The sequence below is a fragment of the Leptodactylus fuscus genome, chromosome 7, assembly GCF_031893055.1.
Source record: "Leptodactylus fuscus isolate aLepFus1 chromosome 7, aLepFus1.hap2, whole genome shotgun sequence".
Lineage (NCBI taxonomy): Eukaryota > Metazoa > Chordata > Amphibia > Anura > Leptodactylidae > Leptodactylus > Leptodactylus fuscus.
Window position 1 is genome coordinate 81,643,496 of NC_134271.1, and position 16,601 is coordinate 81,660,096.

Genomic DNA, 16,601 nt, shown 5'->3' on the forward strand with positions numbered 1-16,601 from the left:
GGTTTGGGGGTTCCCTGCTGTACCCTTTGAATATTTACTGTATTGCACCATACTGAGCTACGCTGCACAGATATAGCAGAACAGTATGTCAAATTGTAATATTTTGCAGTTATAAAAAAATAAAGATCTCTGTGTAAAGGGTTAACAGTGTCTGGCAGAAGATTCTATATTTCTGAAAGGTTGTGTTTCTTACGCTGTGATGGATTCTGCAATTCTGATGACTGACGTCCAAAACCGTCCTGTCGAGTGAAAAACTGCAGATGAGATAGTAAAAGTGACTGACACCCCCCCGCATCATGAACAGTAACATGACTATAGAACATACAGGTAGATGAGGCTGCGGTCAGCAAACGTCAATCACCGGTACCCTCTCTTATCACATGCAGGAGGAGATCAACAAGAATCGACTAGACCCCGCTCAATTAAAGGAATGCTCCTGTCTTCTGGAAATAAAGCTTTTCTTAGACTTTTTGTGTTTCTATCCCTTGTCATTTTTCCAAACCTCTGCTTGCTGTCAGTAAAGGGGAACATTCTTCTGATACTTCTCACAGCTGAGAATTTGTTATAGCTTATCTGCCATGTACAATCCTCTGTGAGCTAAACACAATAGCAGCAAAAATCTTTCTTGTCCTGAATGCCAGACTGACTGATACACTGTAACAAACCTTTAGCTGTAGGACCAGATCATTGACTATTCATTAATTTGCTTTGCTACTCATTTACTTGGCATGGTTTTACATAAACTAGTTAAGGGCCGGTTCACATCTGCATTCTGGGATTCTGTTCCCCTGCAAGCAGCACTTTTCTCTCCACATTTTTCATGTGGAATCTACACGGACCCCATTATAGTCTATGAGGTCCGCAGGTTTCCTAAGATAACTGATTTTTTATGTGGATTAGGTTTCCGTTTGGGGGGTCCCCAAGACTCCCATATTCGAAACCCGAACGCAGATGTGAATCTAGCCTAAGATATTTGCAATGGAGAAATGGATGGCAGAATTGAGACAAAACTGTCAGACATGTGTGGTCTACGTGTGGACATTTATAATTGTGTTTACACAGCAGGGTAATGACTAGATTATGCTTCAGTGGGTGACACCATTATTATAATGACATAAGGGGCTCTTAGGCTGAAGACCACCATGCTGTACATCTGCATCTCCTGCTATTAGCTCAGGGAGAGTCAAGGAGCTCTGGATACCACATGGTCCATCTTTCCTGACTTTCATAACATTTCTACAGGTATTGATGTCGGAGGGGTGAGATCATTCAGTGTGCAACCAAAGATTGCCATGTCACCTTGCACCTCCTTCACTAATATATGTAAATGGAGTTACACTGTGACCCCTAGGGTGCTGCGACTGAAACTGCCTCATCTAGATACAAAAAATCTAGCAGCCCTACATACAGTGTGACTCCATTCACTGACATTAGAGAAGTAGTTGCAGGGAGACACAGCCATCTTGTGATGTCTCAGCAAAAGTCTATGTGTAGCCCTATCCTAATAGTCACTGTCATTATAGGATCATCTGAGCTGTAAAAAATCTATTTACTCTATTTGTGGTCTCCATAATGGGCATATGCCATTGATAGTGACTAGGGTTGAGCCGATCTTGACTTTTCAGGATCGATTTTGAAATCTGATTTCCGATCATTTTTCATTCGAACCCGATCTCTATCCCAATTCCGATCCCAATGCAAGTCAATGGGATTTTTTTTACTAATTGGAGATCGGATTTTAAAAACGGTCCTATTCACTATACAGCATGGAATCTAACAATTGAGCGCTTTAATTCTTAGAATCCACGCTGTGTAGTGATTTTTTTTTAATCACTAAGTAGCCAGAGGATTTTTGTTTTAATCCTCCTGCTACTTAGTCCCCCTGGTGTCCACTTACCTGCAGAGATGGCTGGTCCGGTGCCCGGTGTTCTTGGTCTTCTTCGCCTCGCTGCCCCCGCCTCACTTAGGAGAGTGTGGGTGGGGAGACGTGACGTCTACCCTCCCAGTACCCGCCCCTGCTCTCCTAATCCACAAGCCCCGCCTTCTTCCTAGGTCTTTAACACTAACCTGGGAGGTGGGGGCAGCGAGGTGAAGAAGAACGAGAACACTGGGCACCGGACCAGCCATCTCTGCAGGTAAGTAGCTACTAGAGATGTTAGCTAGTCTCCCATTAGAATTAATGGACGCAGAGGGCGCGCAGGGGGTTAAGGAGATTACGTTCAGAATGAGCGGAGCGTATACTCAGTGTGAAGGCTAATATTGTTAGCTTTTCCCACAATGCTTGGCCAGTAGCAAAGCATTGTGGGAAATAATCACCGATCTCGATCCCTCCTAAAAAGATCGTGTTTGGAATTCCGATCGCGATCGGGAAATTTTCTCGATCGACGATTGGAATCCGATCTTTCGGAATCCGGCTCAAATCTGTAGCCTATGGCTTTGAGATTTTAGAAAAAGCATATAAATAAATAAATGCTGCTTATATAGCAAAGATGAATCTCAGGTAAGATGGCAGATGCCATAATCATGTACAAACGCAGATTTTACAAAAATCAGATAATAAAAAAGTTTAGAAAAAAAGTCATATTTTTTAACTATTTGGTTTTAATAAACAAACAAAATTGGCAATAAATTTCACTTTACAGAATATCCCAACATTCTCAGATATATATACATAATGAGTTAATGCTTGGTTCGCTTTAGCGTTCATGTTTCCGTCCTTCGGGTCTGCTTGGGGACTTTTATGCAGTCCGTCAGGTTTCAGATGAAAATGCAGTCGTGCGGAGACTCAATGGCTTGCGTGAACCTAACCTAAGTCCACATTAAAAGATAAATGAATGCTTTGAATTAATAATTCCTTGTGCTGAAAGAATAAGTCAGTGCTTGAAGTTACTGAGATAATAGATTAATGATCTGCAATGTGTATTGAAATGATGTTGTTCCTCTGATATAGTTAGTCCATGTTGTGAGATAATAAGCAAGTGCTTTGAGATAATAAGTGAGTACTCTGAGGTAATAAGCAAGTGCTCTGAGATAATAAGTGAGTGCTAGGAGATAATAATTAGTGATCGAAGATGCTGTCTGTGTTATGAGATGATGTTGTTCCTCTGAGATAATAAGTCATTGTTCTAAGCTCTGGATACACTTAGTTTATTCTGCTCTGATCTGATATTCTTTAGTTTGCAGAATCTTTGCCGTTATTGTTACATGTACATGGCCTACAGTTACATTAAGTTATGTGTTACACTTATATTACATAGAATAAACATGTGCGGGGGGGGGGGGCCTCTGACACACACTGGGGGTTGCTGACACCTGGCCTTAAATGTGAATGTGGTATTCAGAGAGATCACAGCTTTTCCTCACATTGTTGATCCATGACAGGAGGGCAGAAGCAGCTGGAATTCAAATGAATGTAGAGGCGGCAGGTTTGTACTGGTAGATTTGATATCGCAGGAATGGAGCTCTGTTGCCAACACATCCAGGATGCCCCAAACCCAATGCAATGTAATTTGTACATATCAGGGATGGCAATTAATATTCTACTAATATTCACTGTGTACATATGTATGATTGCCTGATCATGACTTACATCCTGTGTTATACTCCAGAGCTGCACTCACTGTTCTGCTGTGTACAAACATAGCATTACCTATCCTGTACTGATCCTGTATTGTATGACATATTTTGCTCCAGGGATGTGCTCACTATTTTACTTGTGCAGTCACTGTGCATATACATAAAAGGTATATATATTATAAACTACAGGTATCATGCAGGTAACATTTAAAGTAGCAAAATAGTGAGTGCAGAATATTATACAAGACATGCAGGATAAGTTTAAGTTTTGTTACTATGGTTATCTTTGTTTATTGATTTTGAATATTTCCTTTTTTAATAGGTTAGGTGGGATTTGATATTTAGGCCAGGGCCCCATGTGGCGTAAATGCCACGATTTGGCCACTGTGGAAATGCTGCGGTAAAAACTATGGCTTCTTACAGTACCTGCAAAGTGGTTAGGATTTTAGCTAATCCTATCCGCATATTGCAGAAAAAAATGCAGCGGTAATGTTGCAATTTCAAAAACATTTACATTTTTGGAAATCACAGCATGTCAATTATACCTACGCCAGTGGTTTCCCTATAGGTATAGGTGAAAAGTTGCTGCCGTGTTTTTTCCCGCAGAGTTTCTTTGCAGTGGCGCGCTACATGGGGCCTTAGCCTAACTAAACTTTTAGAGCTAGTTGATGTGTATTCAGTGACAGTAGATCAATCCATGCTGATAGGTAAAAATATCTCGGCTCTAGAGCAGAGGTGACGGACTTGGAGACAAATACACGTTTAGTACTGGACCAGGAGGGGTACTATGTCTTCTTAAGGAGACTGATGTTGCAGGTCATCATTTTCAGGAGTGCAGAGTTTTCCACATCATTATGTGCTCTGCTAGGAATTCTGAGGTAGGAATATACCAATAAGCTCTAGCTTCACTTTTAGTAAGGTATATCCTTATCCATCAATACCTGTTATTCAAGACACCCAGCCATTGATTTGGGTTTAAAAGTAAACCAAAACATCTCCTCCAAATGGAAGAGAGACCCATGCGCACATAACTGTTTTGGTGTTATCGCCCTTCATCTGTGCAGAGCAGGGTACTAGTTGTCTGGGTGAGAAGCCATACTTATGCATACCTCCCAACTTTTGAAGAACCGAAAGAGGGACAAATTTAGCCCAGCCCACTTTTGTGTTGACCCCGCCCACTCATTAATTATTCATGTGCCTGCACACAGTATAATCCTCCTACAGTCACCCGTAAATTATATGTCCCCCCTCTATCTCTCCCCCAGTTTCATATACACCCTTCATCTGCCCCCAGTTTCATGTCCCCTCCATCTCTGCCCCCAGATTCATGTCCCTCCATCTCTGCCCCCAGATTCATGTCCTCTCCATCTCTGCCCCCAGATTCATGTCCCCACATCTCTGCCCCCAGATTCATGTCCCACATCTCTGCCCCCAGATTCATGTCCCTCCATCTCTGCCCCCAGATTCATGTCCCTCCATCTCTGCCCCCAGATTTATGTCCCTCCATCTCTGCCCCCAGATTCATGTCTCCCATCTCTGTCCCCAGATTCATGTCCCCCATCTCTGCCCTCAGATTCATGTCCTCTCCATCTCTGCCCCCAGATTCATGTCCCCAATCTTTGCCCCCAGATTCATGTCCCCACATCTCTGCCCCCAGTTTCATGTCCACTCCATCTCTGCCCCCAGATTCATGTCCCTCCATATCTGCCACCAGATTCATGTCCTCTCCATCTCTGCCCCCAGATTCATGTCCCCACATCTCTGCCCCCAGATTCATGTCCCCCATCTCTGCCCCCAGATTCATGTCCTCTCCATCTCTGCCCCCAGTGTCATGTCCCCCATCTCTGCCCCCAGTGTCATGCCGTCCTCTCCTTCATCTGCCCCCAGATTCACGTTCCACCTCCACATTAAACTTACCTTCTCCTCCGCTCCCTCGCCGCTCTCTGCCCACCTCTCTCGCTGACACATGCGGCTGAAGCAAGGAGCTGACACAGGTCAGCTCCTCGCTTCGCCGCTGCCTGCCTCTCTCCCTGACACACGCGGCTGAAGCTGCTCGCGTGCTCGCTTCGCCGCTGCGTCTCTCTCTCGCTGACACATGCGGCTGAAGCGTGGAGCTGACCTGTGTCAGCACCTCGCTTCGCTGCTGCCGCCGGCTCCTGGCTTGTACATCGCGTCTACAAGCCAGGAGCCGGCGGCAGCGGCGAAGCGAGGAGCCGCATTTCAGCCGCGCTTCAGCCGCATTTGTCAGCGAGAGAGAGAGACGCAGCGGCGAAGCGAGCACGCGAGCAGCTTCAGCCGCGTGTGTCAGGGAGAGAGGCGGGCAGCGGCGAAGCGAGGAGCTGACCTGTGTCAGCTCCTTGCTTCAGCCGCATATGTGTTCAACTCAGATCTGCGTCCTCTGGACGCAGATCTGAGTTGAAATCGGGACATACCTCCCTCCAACCGGGACCGCGGGACATGTCACCCAAATCGTGACTGTCCCGCGGAAATCGGGACGGTTGGGAGGTATGCTTATGAGTCAGGAGGGGTACTGTGTCTCCTCTTTCCATCAAAGAGAACTTATCTGCATATATTTTAGTCCACTTACATTCTGCCTCCGGCTATTATAGGTCTCTGTTCTGGAATATTCAGACACTTCTAAGAGAGATTTAAACCTTTTAAGGTCAATTGATGGGATGAAATGTCCTGCACTGTTCACACAGCTACGAATGTTGCAAATATAAGTCTGCAAATGAAAGCGCCTCGCCTCCTGATATCACCACCAGCCATATAAACCGAGTGCGTGTAAGCGATCCTGAATGCTCGCCTGGCAAAACTTGTAATTGGAAAAGCTTTTAATTCCAGGTTGGGTTCCAGTCGGATGACTATCGGCCTCTTGGCTGTTTGCTTTGCATCATAATAATCTGGGTAATTGTTTGGCCAGGCAGTGCTCCAGGTTCTAGGTGGTGATAGAGTAATCCGACATATCGCTGTACCGTCGGACCCTGCCTGACTCACAAAGCCACTCAGGGGGCCCACGACGTGTGCTGAAAACGGAACTGACACAAACAAGTCAAAGGCCATAAAATTCTTCATCACAACGAACCCGCACTGAGATCCAGCAGATTGTGCTGTTTGTTACCACTGAGGAGGATTCAGGCAGAGAAAATGCTGACTGGCACCGGGCACACGTGTTAATCAGTGTACACGGGCGTCTGCAGTAAATACTCATTGTCATGTCTCTGCCAGATGCCCAGATAACAGGGCACAAACTCTGACTGCTGCAGAGCAATGAAGGAAGATACTGGAGAAAATCATGGCTCTTTATCACAGACAACATTCAGTCATATGAAAATAAAGCTTAAAGGGACGTTCCCATAGGATATGCCATAAATATCTGATATATGGGAGTCCCACCACTGGGACCCATGTGTTTCTTGAGAATGGGTCTCAGTCTGTTACAGCAAGCACACCTCACTTGTAGAGGAGTTATGGCAATAGAAAGAGTTTATTTGTAATATACAACTATTCACTGTTGATACTGTTACTGTTAAAGCTGTATGACACATCCAGACCTCGGCTGATCAAAGTTCTAAATACACATACTAATGCAAAGGGAATGGAGGAGAACAATCTCTGCTGCCATTGTTCCTCCCCCATTTGGCTGCATGGATTATTGGAAGCACTGAACTGGTTACATATGGTGATGAGCTGCGCATTATCTGCATCTTTTATCCTACATGAAGTTACGATCAGAAGAGTAGTGAAATAGATGTGAAATAGGAACCTTACTGTTGGTAGTCTATAATCATAATCTTTAACTATGGACTTACTTTTTTTGTTTTGAAGGCCGAGATCATACCATTATTCACCTATGTGCCAAAAAGTGGGGAACATGCCACACTGAAAAACTGCACAAGGATGCGTCTCTCGATAGCCCTCTCTAAAAAGAGAAGGGCCCCTGAACAAACCCGATCCTCCGGGTCAAAAGGCACCAAAAGGGTTAAGACAAAAATGACCACCGAAGCAAGGGAGACCTCTTGCTCCTGGCCTCCACATGGTACTACTGGGAGCCAACAACTTACCCATCTCCACAAAAGCAGAGGTAGGTCGGGTGGTGGGGAGGAAATGCAGTGGTGTTTTACAGTCCCTGCACAGTGGAAGGGAGTCTAGAGATCCCCATCCAGTCTCTACAGAAAAATCTGCGCAGCAGACACGCTGCCATTTCCAAAACTGTTGCGGTTTTGGAAGTTTCAGCAAGTTAATTATACCTATGAAAATGCCAGCGGTTTCTCTATAAGTATAATGGAAGAAGAAAGTCCGCAGAGGAAGCCAGCTGTGCAAGTGAAATTTACGTTAACTCGGCACTTGCATTTGGTTTTGGATTTGGCTACAATTTACATTACCAAATTCTATGACATAAATTCTAATACATGTGTTGGGCTGCAGTGACTTTAGCCCCTCCCACCTATGGCATGTCAACTTTTTCAAAGAAGTCATGGCTGACAACAATCTGTAAATCACTGGCGCCAATTTATTAAGACCATGTTTTGGTGCAAGATTTGTCAGCATTGCATGTTGGCGCAAAATGAGCCAGTCAGGGACTAGTGTAGATTTTTGTTGTAACCCCTACCAGTGACAAGCAGTATACAAAATAAGAAAAATAGTGTGACGTTTCTTGCCTTGTGTTCCAGAAAACTGATGCTTATGGCATTATAAATCTACAGCACAGTTTGACTTTTTGACCCTAGAAAGTTTTGTCAAGATCTGTCCTTACAGTCAGTGAATTGGGAACACAAAAACACACATCACAAATCCTTGACCCCCATGTACTTTTTCCTATAAGGTATCAGTGTGATCAGTGACATGGACTCCAAGTCGATACATATTTCCTGCACTGATACATTGTAACAAAACCAGCACTGGAGAGAGAGTTGTGCTGCTATTTATATTGGATACACTTGCTGTAGTCTTAAATGCAGAAATGGATGTGGAGAAGACTCAGTCTTTTCTTTAAGCTTTTTTCCTTTCTATTCACTGACAGCAAGAAAAGATCTTAAAAATAATAAGATAATGAAAGACTGAGACTGCTAGAGATAGCAGAGATTTTTAATACCTAATAATGCAGCTTTATTCATAAGGACTGGATTAGCTGTGAACATGTTAGTCGGGGAAGCTGCGGGATATCGAGTGGATGTGAGGCCGTTTTTTCAGTGATCTGCCTTGTGTAAATCTGAGAATCCTCTCTAATTCTCTGCTTTGATTGCAACGTGCACAGGGGACTCTCTGCTAAGTGGAATGGAGCAAGGTGGAGGAATCTTTGACATGGAGGTCAACAGCCTGTATCAGGAGAGAGCAGCATTTACTGATGATGGATGAGGCGGATGTGGGATTTAATGGAGGAGAGCCCACCTGGTGTTTAGGCTTTTACTGTGCCTTTAATAGGCCAACATCGGCAACTCTAAGAAGACGGGTCAGAGGTTTAATGGGGGGAAACCAATTAACTAATTATTCCTTATGAACCTTGTTATTTCTACACTGCTGCTGCCGCCTCGTTCCCTCCGCGCGGAGAACACCAAATGCCATTAACAAAAATATTTTTCAAAAAGCAAAATGCAGGTGAAATGACAGGAACGTCACCAGCGGCATCTTATTAGGAAGTCATCTATGGAGCGAGCACTGAACTTGTACCACCGCAGAGAAAACAGAATTAACTCCGAAGTAGGAGGTCCAGAACAGTCCACAAACAAATAAAGAGGGCAACTTAGGTCCTAGATTTTGGGAGGTCCTGTCAGTCTGACCCAGTCATCAGGTGGTTTGCTACTTTGTATCATTTATATACTAGAGTTTTGCAATTTATAAAATTGTATATAAGGATTTTATGGTAGAAATATATATTGATAAAATGTATATATTGAAGGAGATTTCCCATTAATAACATTTATCACCTATCCATGGGGTCTGACCACAGTGACCCCACTAATCGCTAATATGGGGGAGTTCTATCTCCTCTAACATGGTGGTTACTGGAATGGTGGGCTTGCATATATACATTTTGGGGGAATATTGAGCAGTGGAGGGAAGTTATTGGATATGTGTAGCGCATGATGTCATCTTTGGGCAGGCGGTGGCTCATGATGTCATCAATAGCTATGTGATGGTAATAGCTTTAGTGGTAGGGTCCAAGAGCTGCCTACTAAGTCTTCACTATGAATATAAAGATTTTAGGTAAATGTTTGGCTCCCCAGTGTTGCAGGGTAGCCATGCTGCAAAATACATGATATGATAGCCCAGATGAGTCTACAGGAAGGGGAGCAATATCCTCAAAATAATCAGATCTGGAGATTTCTATACAAAGCTGGTTATAATATCACTAACTGAGCGCTGCCTATGAAACCTAATCCTGTACTGTACATTTTAACGTTACTGACAGTGGGGGTGAACACTGAGAATTGTGTCGTCTCAGGTCTCTTTCTAATAATAGACACCGACATCAAAAATACCGCCTAGCACTGCTAATAGTGGAGCAGAGACAAAGCCGCGAGTGGGAGGCTGTGATTTAAAGCTGGAGTTTTGCAGCGTTTTGTCCCGTCTCTGATTGCAAAGTGTTATGTACAAATCAAAGTAACATCTGGATGTGTTTAGTGCCTGAGCTGAGGTGACAAATCACCTGTACTGCAGATACTCCTGCCAGCAGCCAACACATATTCTGGGCATCCAAACACACTGGCAATAACACAGGTAATGTACAGCAGTGGAGGCCTGGAACTACAACTCCTAGCATTCTAATACAGACTATGCTGATGTTGGTTTCTTAATCATCTAGTTTCTTATTCACAGTCAAAGTGTCTTAATGTAATGATGAGAATAGGGTGAAAATATAGGAATATGAAATAGGTATATGCAGTACATTATATTGTATTATGCAATAGAACAAAAACGTAGATCCAACCATGAAGCCTCTATTGCATCACTTCTTAAAATCCAGGGTAGCCAGTAGTTAAATAGGGCACCACTGTGACAGCAATATCTCTATACAAAGAACTCTATGTAGTTTGGAAAACGTCGCTGCTATAGCATAGCAATGCCCATGGTGCTATCCCCAGAGTAACTACCAGCAACGCTGGATTTTAAGAAGTGTTACAATAAAGCTTGCATTGGTTTTAATATACAAGCATGCTGGATCTACCCCTGAAGAAGCCCTGCTAAGGGCGATACGCATGGGGATACTCCACATAGAGGGGTCTGATACATTTTCTGGTAAATATTTATGTGTTAATACTGTTACTTTATAGTCTAATATGTTCCTGGCAGCCCACTAGGTAATTGTCAGTCACTTATTTGTGTATCATGCATTCAGAAATGTTAACTACTTGTTTGTATATCGCACATATACTGAAATATTTACTATTTTTAGAATTTTGTTTCTGCTTTACAATCTACAGTTGCCTTATAGTCATATATTATTGCACCTATATATACACAGATACTTGCACCTATATTTGCACACATGCTCTGCTTATGCACATGCATATACATTTTCAGGCTGACAGTTTCCGATATATTTATTCCCAGTATAGTACAATTATCTATTATAATTATCTTAGATTTGTGGAATGGATTTTTTTTTTGATACTCCAACCGGATCAATCTGTCATGTTTTTAACTTTCCTACATGCCAATAAAATATGATTTTTTAAAAAAAAAAATAAAATTGTATCTATACTTGGGTTAAGTGTCTCTATTATATGTATGCATGCTTTTCCTCTTTTTTGCTAGTTGTTCACATGACTTAGGTAGTGCCCAATCTATCCTGGATCTACCTACCTGTGAACCAACATAAGAGCTGAGAACCAGTGGCGTAACTAGGAATGGCGGGACCCCATGGCGAACTTTTGACATGGGCCCCCCCCCATCCCAACTGATGCCGAAGACCTCGACTGACCCCCTCCTCCGCACTCTATTATGTCCCTTACTTACTGTCCCCTGCACACACAGTATTAACCCCAATAGTGTCCCCTGCACACACAGTATTAACCCCAATAGTGTCCCCTGCACACACAGTGTTAACCCCAATAGTGTCCCCTGCACACACAGTGTTAACCCCAATAGTGTCCCCTGCACACACAGTGTTAACCCCAATAGTGTCCCCTGCACACACAGTGTTAACCCCAATAGTGTCCCCTGCACACACAGTGTTAACCCCTATAGTGTCCCCTGCACACACAGTGTTAACCCCTATAGTGTCCCCTGCACACACAGTGTTAACCCCTATAGTGTCCCCTGCACACACAGTGTTAACCCCTATAGTGTTCCCTGCACACACAGTGTTAACCCCTATAGTGTCCCCTGCACACACAGTGTTAACCCCAATAGTGTCCCTCTGTGGACACCCATAAACAATTATTATACTCTGGGGTCTTTTCAGACCCCAGAGTATAATAATCGGAGACTAAATCGGGAATAAAAACATTAAAGAAAAAACCACTGTTGCTTCTTACCTGTTCCCCGGCTCCTGTGCTGTCCTCCTCTCGCGTCCTTCGTTAATGACGTCGGACGTCACATGACCCGGGAAGCATGCTGGGTTCATGTGACGTCAGACAACAGTAGGACGGAGGCCTGGCAGGATCGCGGAGAGGTAACAGTTTTTTATGTTTATTACCTCTCCCGATCCGCCGGTCATTATACTCGGGGGTCTGCAAAGACCCCCGAGTATAATGATAGCCCCTGTGGGGCCCGCGGTGTCACTTGCCGATCCCGGCCCAGCCAGGATCGGCAAGTGAATAGGGCCCGTAACTGCCTATTGAAAAAAAAACGCAGCGGTAGCGGCTGTCACCGGGCCCCCTAATGGCCCCGGCCCTGTGGCAGCTGCTACTGCTGCTACCACGGTAGTTACGCCCCTGCTGAGAACCACTTTAAATATGAACAGCCCTATTTTAGTGGAAATTGTAGTGAGTGCTTCACCTTCCATTTTATTATCTTCATATTGTAGTATGTATATTATTACACCATACTGTATTAATTCTTCTATTCCATAATTTCCTGTCCAGGCATTTTACAGTCACTGCAAAGTGGATGAGATTTGTGATTAAAAAAAAATGCAGCGGACACGCAATGATTTCCAAAACTGTCACAACTTTGGAAATTGCAACATTTCAATTATACCTATGGAAACACTGGCATTTCCCTATAGGTATAATTGAAGCAGAAATTCCACAGACAAAACCTTACAGAAATCCCAAGTAGTGAAAAATTGGTGGTAAAACCTGTTTCCAATTCTTCCATTTTCTGAATCCATTCCTCCCTTTCAAGCCTCCATGGGAGGGGGCATTGGGACTAGTTTTCAATTAGCAATAATCACACCTCGGTTAAAGGGATTCTATCGTGTTCAAACTTACAGCACCTTATATAGTGTATATGACATCAGCACTATAAGGTGTCTACCTACCAATATCTGTTGGTTGAGAAGCTAATGTCAGGTGGTGCTAGAACCTTACTGTGGCTTAATAGACACGTATCTCTTCGGTAAATTTCCTGCACAATACATGTGGTGATGACTATTTAGTTCACTTTTGTTAAAAAAAAAAATCCAAAAAAACTATTTTGTATATTTGGGTCATAATGGATTGGTCCGCTCATCCCTATAATCAAGAGCCAGTCTGGACCTCCTCTCCTGCCTTCGAAAGGTAGTGTATAGACAATGTGTCTCAGTGAAGAAATTCCAGGGACCATCTAAAGTAGGTAGAATAGCTTGGGCATAATAAAGGATTTCTAGAGATTCTTCCTCCCCATTCAAGACTTATATACCAGTGTGAGCAAATTCAGTTGGGAAAACCAGCAACATTTTGAATTAGCTTTGGATATGACTGGACTATAAAAGATGATGGGCGCACTCTTTAATGCTCAATGTTGCTTTTGCAGCCAGGTTTAGGTAACAACTCTCCACCTCCTCTCATCTTGGAATAGATTTTTACAGCTTTTGTAGCTTAAGGACAAACCCATCACTTCAAACTATCCAAGGGTCTTCTGGTCAGCACTAAGTTAGGATGCATATATTGTTGTTCACATTTCAGTCAGAGTATCTCACTATTACAGATGAATTCAGACCCAGTTCTTACAACTCATCGTCACCTCTTGTCCACAACATCTTGACTTCTGCAACTCCCCAATACCTATGTTTCCTTTTGAACGAAACACAGGAGGAAATCAGAGAAATGGCTCACTCACCATGGGATGGAGCATAGAGTGGAGACTGAGTAGTGATAGACTAATGGAATATTTATTCACAGAGTTCTAAAATCCCATGAAAGTCTCTAGAATATGTCCAGGATGAGCAACCAACTAAAGTGTCTAAACTTTCACATATTCATTATATAATAGAAGTAAGCTGAATTCCAGTTTCTGCAGAGACAATATCAAGCTAACCTAACGTGAATGTCTTCTCTTTAACTCTATTTTTGATCTTAGGCCATTAATTCTGCCTTGATACATTTATTAATATATTTTTACACTTGCATAACTTTGCACAGCCATAGAGTTACATTATACAATTTTTACTACCTACAGTCACAACTAGATGGAGCTGAGAAGTTGAGTGTAAACATTGAATTTGTACATGTACAGCAGTTGTTGGGTCTTTAAACATGGTGCTTACTTAGAAGTTAAGTGGGCGCAATAGTCCAAAAGTGTTCACCAGTAGTTTCTGTGATCAAAGAAAGTTCCAATCAAAGACAATTAACCTCTTAAATCTTATGGTCAAATTTGACCATAACATCTCAGAGGTCATGTTCAGAAGCTCCCTCCAGTGACCAAACACCCCAACTCCCTGCTTCCTATGGCAGCTTTCTGAAGACTTCCAAGTCTGCTATTGCTAAGCTCCTAATGCAATTTAGAAATTTGAAAACCCATTTAAAAAACTTTATTAATATTTAAAAGTTTTTATGCCATAAAAGAAAAAAAAAAACTATCTGTATAGCCAGTGTTAGTTGCTTTGACTCCCTAAATAAAATAGATAAAAGTGATCATAAAGTCATACATTGATCAAAAATGGTATAATAAAAACTACAACTTGATATGAATAAAAGAACCCTTACAAAACTCCTTAAACAGTCGTATTACAAAGTTGTAAGTGTCAGAATATGACTATGCAAATACATTGTTTTGGTATTAATGAAAACTATAAATTTGGTATTGCTGTAATTAAACTGTTTTTACCAATTCCAAACTTTTCACAATTCTTTCCCAGCCTCCCAGTACATCATATGGAATACTATATGTTGCCATTAGATAGTACAATTTACCCTGCAAAAAACAAGCCCTCATACAGTTTTGTGAATAGAAAAAATATTTAAAGTAATGACTTTTGGACAGGAAAGTGCAAAAACAAAAAGGCTGTGGTTGGGAAAATGGTTTAATACGACAGCATCTAGCAAGCTCTTGATGCCTTCCTCATTGTGTCATTGTATCCCATTTTGTCATTGCCTTCCATCAATGACATACTGACTAAACCTTTACTCACCTCCAGCCAGTGTGTCATTATTCAAGGGTTTTGGTGTCAAGGTCCCGCAAGTGTCAGAGTCTCATTATCGCGTAGTATCACTTCGTCATTGTTCTGCCTCACAAGTTTCAGTATATCATTACAAACCCCTCCCCAGGTTTGGGGCACTCGGAGTTGTATGTACAATGAATATGATATGGTTCTATGTTTAGCAGTTATAACCCACATATTGTTTTGCGCTCTAGTCTCACAGGAAACACTTCCCTCTGTGGAAATAGCCATGTTCTTGGTACCAGGGGTACAGTTAATATGCGGTGTATTGCCAAGGGGCGGCAATCACAGAGGACTGAGTGTAAATAACGTACTGTGCTCAGCCCTGGAAATAATCCATCAGTAATGCACTGGAAAAGCTCCAGCTCCGACCTGAGTACAGAGTAAAACCTAGGTTGTGTTAAGTGAAAGCAGGAACGTTGAGGTGAGAACATACAATTTCTTTGCTAGAAATTGACATTACGGCCGCGGTGGGTTGTACTGTTCACAACATGATGGCTCTTAAAAGTTTATGTGAAGAGATAAAAAAAGGAAATGTCAAGGACAGGAGCTGAGATGGCGGAAGAGATAATGGAACTAAATACCCTGTCTGAGAGGGAATGCTAATGGTATGAGGGATGAAGATGGAAGACGCCGCTACACTGAGAATAAGTTACAAATAAAAGCAGCGACTTTACCATGAAACCTCCAGTGACCCCATACTGGTATAGTGAGTAAAGGCTACAGAAACATTTTGGAGGCGTTATCCTCTAACTAAGCATACATTGTAAAATATCAGTATCTTTATACTGCGGGAAATCCTCCATATTATGAATTCTAATATCTTTTTGTGTTTAGTCAGTCCCCAAGAATCTCCAGACTGCAAGTTAAACTTTTATATTTATGGATAACTTTAGGCAAAAGCGTGTTACCACTGGACCATGTGACTGATATAGGTGGAGCTATGACCTTTATTAACGTTACAGAAAACCCCCAACCCCATGCACTTGCTTAGTAAGTTAGTATTAGTTATCCATGGAATAAATGTGTATCGACAGGATTCCTCCATGCCAACAGAGGATGCCAGTACCCAATGTCACAAGAGTTGTCTAGGAAGAGAGGATGGAGCCATAGGAATCATTGCTCCTTATTTCTACCACAGTCTGAATGCAGAGCCTAAGACAACCACTGTAGATGACGCACAGGAGGCAGGGAGTCTTCCTCCCCGTGGGTACGCCACTAAACTTTATCATGTGTATGTGTTGTTGATAGCTTGCTTGCAAGTTCCCTTTTCTGTATTTCTGAAGACTTCACAGCAAAGAATCACACAGCAAAACCAGTTGTCAGAAGAATCTGTGGTCTGATTGTACACCATTACAAATGGTCTCAGCAAAGGCATGACTCCTACATGAATATTTCATTAGACATTTAGTTAAGGGTCATGAGATGTGAAGAGGATTTGTCATCTATGATCAGGGTTGAAGCTTCTGTCAGTTCTGATGACATCTGCACCCCTTAT